The sequence below is a fragment of the Oryctolagus cuniculus genome, chromosome 15 (assembly GCF_964237555.1).
Source record: "Oryctolagus cuniculus chromosome 15, mOryCun1.1, whole genome shotgun sequence".
NCBI classification, from domain to species: domain Eukaryota; kingdom Metazoa; phylum Chordata; class Mammalia; order Lagomorpha; family Leporidae; genus Oryctolagus; species Oryctolagus cuniculus.
The window spans coordinates 41,848,212-41,854,382 of record NC_091446.1 but is presented as its reverse complement, the minus strand read 5'-3'; positions in this window follow the sequence as shown (position 1 = coordinate 41,854,382).

Here is a 6,171-nt window from a genome sequence, read left to right as displayed (position 1 = left end):
TCTCTTTTTTTTTTTTTTTTTTTTTTTTTGTTTGACAGGCAGAGTGGACATGAGAGAGAGAGACAGAGAGAAAGGTCTTCCTTTTGGCGTTGGTTCACCCTCCAATGGCCGCCGCGGCCGGTGCTCTGCGGCCAGTGCTCTGCGGCCGGCGCACCGCGCGGATCCGATGGCAAGAGCCAGGCACTTCTCCTGGTCTCCCATGGGGTGCAGGGCCCAAGCACTTGGGCCATCCTCCACTTCACTCCCTGGTCACAGCAGAGAGCTGGCCTGGAAGAGGGGCAACCAGGACAGAATCCGACGCTCCAACTGGGACAGAATCCGACGCTCCGACCGGGACTAGAACCCGGTGTGCCGGCGCCGCAAGGCAGAGGATTAGCCTAGTGAGCCACGGCGCTGGCCCAGGATAAGCACTCTCTTTAATCCGAGAAGATCTGGTGAATAGTTCCCCGCTAAATGTAGGATGAGCAGACTAGGTAGAAGAGGATATAAAACAGAAGCTTAGCTCCAGCAAGATTAGAGCTGACTGCAAATACATACGTTTTTATTCTCACAGTGGCGGGTGGGTACACATAGAGGATTCACCTTTATTTTCACAATGGAGTGTGAGCACACACATAGGGCTGAACTCTGTGCCCCCACCACCTTATACAGGCTTACAGACAATAGTGGCAGGCAGCCACCTAGTTACAAAGCAGGATTGTATCAGTTTCTGGGCTTGCTGATAGTGATGACAGGGAGGGAGCCTGACTAACTTCATTTCCCCAATACCCCATCTCTTCAGTGTCCCTTGCCTCACAATCTACATGTCAGTTATCTTCCAGGAGGATCTCTGTGTGAGGAGTGTGAAACATTGTATTCAAATTCTACAACAACAAAATAACCTACAACAGAAAACTATGAGTGAGCACCCAAAACCAAGTAAAACCAATTCAGACCAATTCAGATACAGAGTAGTCCAACCACAGATAGGTTTTATTATACTGCTCCAAGACTAGGGCTTCACTGAGACCAGGTATTGTTTCATACTTGGATAGAAGAATTCCAACCTTCCAGCCAAGTTCAGTCTTCACTGGTAGATGCAGTCACTTTCCAATTGAGTCCAGTTGCAGAGCGGTTAGGTAACTTAGTGCACATCCAGCAAGCCAGATGTGTGTGTCCAGAGCACCACAGTGCCAAGTTAGGGACAATAAGACAAAGAAGGAAGTGGCATCAACAATGGTAAATCCAAGCCCTTGAGCAGGATATAGGCAAGGGATTTATCTTGATATAACACTACAGCTGGCAAAAGGGGTCATCCTCACCTCTTATATCAGATTCCACGGGGCATAGCTTTTATCGATATTCTTCTATATGTAGAGATATTGGAGAGGCTAGCATTAGTTCTAACTAAGACAAATGTACCCTCGAACATGGTAGTGGCCCCTTCCTTGTTCGGGTAATGTAATTTGACCACAGAGGGCCAAGTGGCCATTACCACAGGTCACATTCTATTCCTGCTCCCCATGGTGACAACAAGGCAAACTAAGCCTTGCTGACTCTCTGTATTTGCCATGGCCACTTCCAGGTAGCATATTTTCCCCAGCTCAAGAGCCCTGGGTGCAGGTAACAATATATTATTGTTTCCCAAACCTGGTTTCAACAGGAGGTCAGCGGTTGGCACCTGCAGTTGAATGGGTGCTGCTGGATAACGCAGCAAAGGCTCTATGAGGGCTCATGCTCCTGCCCAGGGCAATTCACTGAATGACCACAATTTCTTGCTCCATCCCAGGAAGCTCAGGTCTGGATTCAGACAGGCCAAATAACAAGTGTGGAGCTAACTGTAGATTCATACCTCTTTATTCTCATGGCAGTAGGTGAGTGCGTACAGAAGATCTGCCTTTATTCTAGTGGCAGTAGGCAAGCACACACATAGGGTCCATGCTCAGCTATGCCCCCAGCGTCATATAGGCTTACAGACAGTAGTGGCAGATAGCCACACAGTCACAAAGCAGGATTGTTTCAGCTTCTGGGCTTGCTGATAGTGATGACAGTCAGGGACCCTGATTGACTTCATTTTCCCAACAATATATATCATATATATCATATATATATATATATATACATGATCAGCTACATGAAAACATGCAGCCTTCAGCATCACCCTTCTCAAAATATCGAACATAAACATAGGAGTACTGGACTAGAGAGACAGACATTGTAAAAACGGCTATTTAAAAATACAGTTTGAGTGGCTCTGATGTTGTAGCATACCTAAAATCAAATTTAGGACAGTAGTTATTATTATCATATGTAAACAAGCCTTAAAGACAATAGGAAAAAAGGACAAAATTGAGAATGAGTAGGATAAGCTGAATTACTAATTGCTAAAAGTATGCATTATAAGCCACTGCCTTTGAAACAACATTAACTTAATAAGTTTGTCTAATGGCATATTAGAGCTCATTAGCAGAATAAAACAATTCTAAGTTATAATACATGAGAAATAATTCCCTCCTGTTTTGCTCTAAAAAAAAAACAGACTGATTAGCCATTATGTCTTCCTAATAAAAGTATTTTTATTCAAGTAATCTTTAAAGCAACCAGAAAGCCTAATTTAAAACCAATAAGAGAAGGAAGCCAGGGGCATAGCCAAACTTTTACTGTGCTGCCATTTACAAACATGCTAGAAGTTGACTCAGATTTAGTACAGAGTTCAAAGAGTAGCATGAACTTTCACTGCTGGTTCCTGTATTCCTAAATGGTGTGAACTTGGAAAAATGTTTTACCTTCTATGAAGATGAAATTAATGGAGAAGTGTTAATTATGCTCAGGGAATCATAGACAAATGATAGACACACATACCTTCAATAGTTTATTTTAACTTAAAAACAGGTAAATGTAAATTAGTGTACAATATTTACATGCAGGACCAAAAAAACTCTCACATGTTGTTTACCACATAATCATTCTTCAATTCTTCATTAAATAACCCACAATTTGACACTCTTAATCTTTAGTTTTAGTTTCTTTCCAATGGGATGAAAATTTAAAAGCAATTGAGAGTAAATTTATGTGCAAATCTTCCTATATTTTTGCAATTTTTATTTATGTGGGTTAGACTAATGATGACAGTTTTTAGCAAGTAATTTTTACTGATTTCTACAAAGTCTAAAATGGAGCTTTTTTATAAAGATTTTATTTATTTGTTTTATAGGTAGAGTTACAGACAGTGAGAGAGAGAGACAGAGAGAAAGGTCTTCCTTTCGTTGGTTCACCCCGCAAATGGCTGTTATGGCCGGAGCTGCGCTGATCCAAAGCCAGGAGCCAAGTGCTTCTTCCTGGTCTCCCATGCAGGTGTAGGGGCCCAAGGACTTGGGCCATCCTCCACTGCTATCCCAGGCCACAGCAGAGAGCTGGACTGGAAAAGCAGCAACCGGGACTAGAACCGGCGCCCATATGGGATGCCGGCGCCGCAGGCGGAGGATTAACCTAGTGCGCCACAGCACAGGCCCCTAAGCAATAGGTTCTTTTTAGTCACATTTCATCAGATTACCTCAAATTAATTGATTTAATAATTTTACTGCTAGAATAAATAAAACAAGCATAACTAGGTTTGAGAACTCTTAGTAAGTATACAGGGCAATTAGAATGGATAGAAAGATGAGGCTATAAGCTTAGTCTACTAGCTATGAACATTTAAGAAGCATTGAACATCAGTTAATATGTTTTTCAGAAAGAAAGGAAGGTATTGGTTATTATAAGAATCTAGTTAAGTGGAGGTTACTAAAGAGAACTCCTATGGAATTTGCCTGATTCAGCTATTGCTACAATAATGATGTGTAACAAACAACCCTAAATAACACAGTGGCATACAACAGATAATGTTGACCAATGGTCTGGGGTCTACTGTTTGGCTAGGGTGGCTGTCCTTCACGCTGAAAGCAGCCTGGCTATGGGTTAGACCCAGGTCTGATCCATACATCTCTTCTTTGTTCATACGTAGCTTCTAAGAGCAGGGAAGGGCAGCTAAACTGCATCAGCTTCACATCTGCTAGCATTCCTTTGACCAAAGCAGGGCACACATCCAAGCCTGACTCCAATGGGGTGAAGTTGTATGCCTCACCCACAGTGGAAGGCTGAAAATCATGGCAAAGAATGCAGTTACATAATGCTATCATTGAAGAGTGAAGAATCTGGAGAAATAATTCATTCTGCCATATACTGGTGAAAGATCCAAATTATTAAAAAAAAAAAAAAACTACATTAAAAAAATAAGTCTCTCTCCTCCTGACTCCTGGATATACCATTGCCCCTTCCAAGAAAACTAACTATTATGGATTTTTGTGTATGTGTATCCTTCCATGATTGTAGATCCACAGATCCACAGATACTCATTGACATTTTTCATCTAAGTGTAGCATAGTATACATAGCTTTCTATATCTTGCTTTGAATACTTAATATATCCTGGAGTCTTTTCCTATCTTTTCATATGTAACATCATTACAGCTACAACAAATCCATTATTACCAGATATTTGAATAGACTAGAATCTTTGTAATTACACACAGTGCATTAAGAAATATTACATATACACATTTTAGACTTTATATAAATATCATTTATACCTGGAGAATACATATCATGAAGTAGAATAGCAGGTTCAAAGAACTTACAGAATTTTAGGCATTATATTAAAATTACTTTTGCTGAGTAACAAAAAATCCCACTTCTGACAGTTTCTGCTTGAAACATACAACTTAGAAATGGAGCAGATAGATAAGCACAGCAATGGTAGGTCTGCTGATATTCAAACCACACTACTGACCATTGATGTCACCAACTTGTGTGCGACATTCACAAACAGGTTAAGTGTTCTAGCAGAAGGGGTCAAGCAGAAATTGGACACAATGTCCATGATGCCAAGTCTCCTGTAAGAGTTCAAGTTGGGAATATATTACTGTCCTTCCCAAAACAGAAGAAATGCAGGAAGTGACAATAACTCTGGGGAATGCCAGGCAAATACCTGGCAGTTTCTTATGACATCTGCCCCCTGTTCTCATGCAATCAGTAAGGTACTACCTCTGCACTTCATAGGTTGTAATCTGGTACTTCTCTTGATATTTTTGACATCAGAAATCCAGCAAATTCTTCTGGGATTATTCTAGTAAAAACAAAAAAAAAATCTCCTCTTGTCTTCTTACCCCCTGGCTGTAGGGGTAAAAGTAAATGAAATAATCCTCAGAGTAGTAGAAATTAATTGTACAATATCTGTAGATCAATTTCATTTTAACATCATATGGGTACTTCACTGCTCATCGTGCACTGACCCCTTGACAATCTTATTTCTTCGAGATATCTGAATATTCCATGAAAAACTGACAAATGGAAACAGTGAGAAATTATACTAAAACGGAAGTAGAAACCAGATTAAGTAGTGTCTAAATGTTAAGAATTATTTTTCCTTCATCTTTAAAGTAATGGGAAGTCACCTAAGATTTTTCCTAAAGGAAACCCACTACTGTACTGTTTTGGAACTATCACTCTGACGGCTGCGTACAAAATACATCAGAAAGGATTCTGGGAATATCTGAATCTGACCAAGTCTCCTGAGGCAGAGTATTCCAACTCCTCCTGGTTTGTTTTCCAAGCAAGTGGATATTTGGGTAATCCAAAGCCCAGAACCAGCTTCCTGATAACTGCTCTGCCCTGCTGGCCAGTCCACAAGCTGCTGGCGCCCCTCAACACTATCATTCATCTTTAATGCACACGCATTGGTGGGGAGCAGGGATCAGAAGGAAAACCATGTAGCAATATGGAAAAATACTCATTTTAATGTTTTGTAAAAAGAAGAAAATAAATGTAGAATTGTATGACTTTACATGTATGCAAATATGAAACAACTGTATAACCTTATAAAATATTTTAATATATTGAGAACTGAAACAATACAAAAATAGAATTAGGGGGTCAGCACTGTGGCTTAGTGGGTAAAGCCACTGCCTGCAGTGCCAGCATCCCATATGGGTGCCAGTTCAAGACCCAGCTGCTCGACTTCCAATCCAGCTCTCTGCTATGGCCTGGGAAAGCACTAGAAGATGGCCCAAGGCCTTGGGCCCCTGCACCCACATGGGAGACCAGGAAGAAGCTCCTGGCTTCTGGCTTCGGATCGGCGCAACTCTGGCCGTTGTGG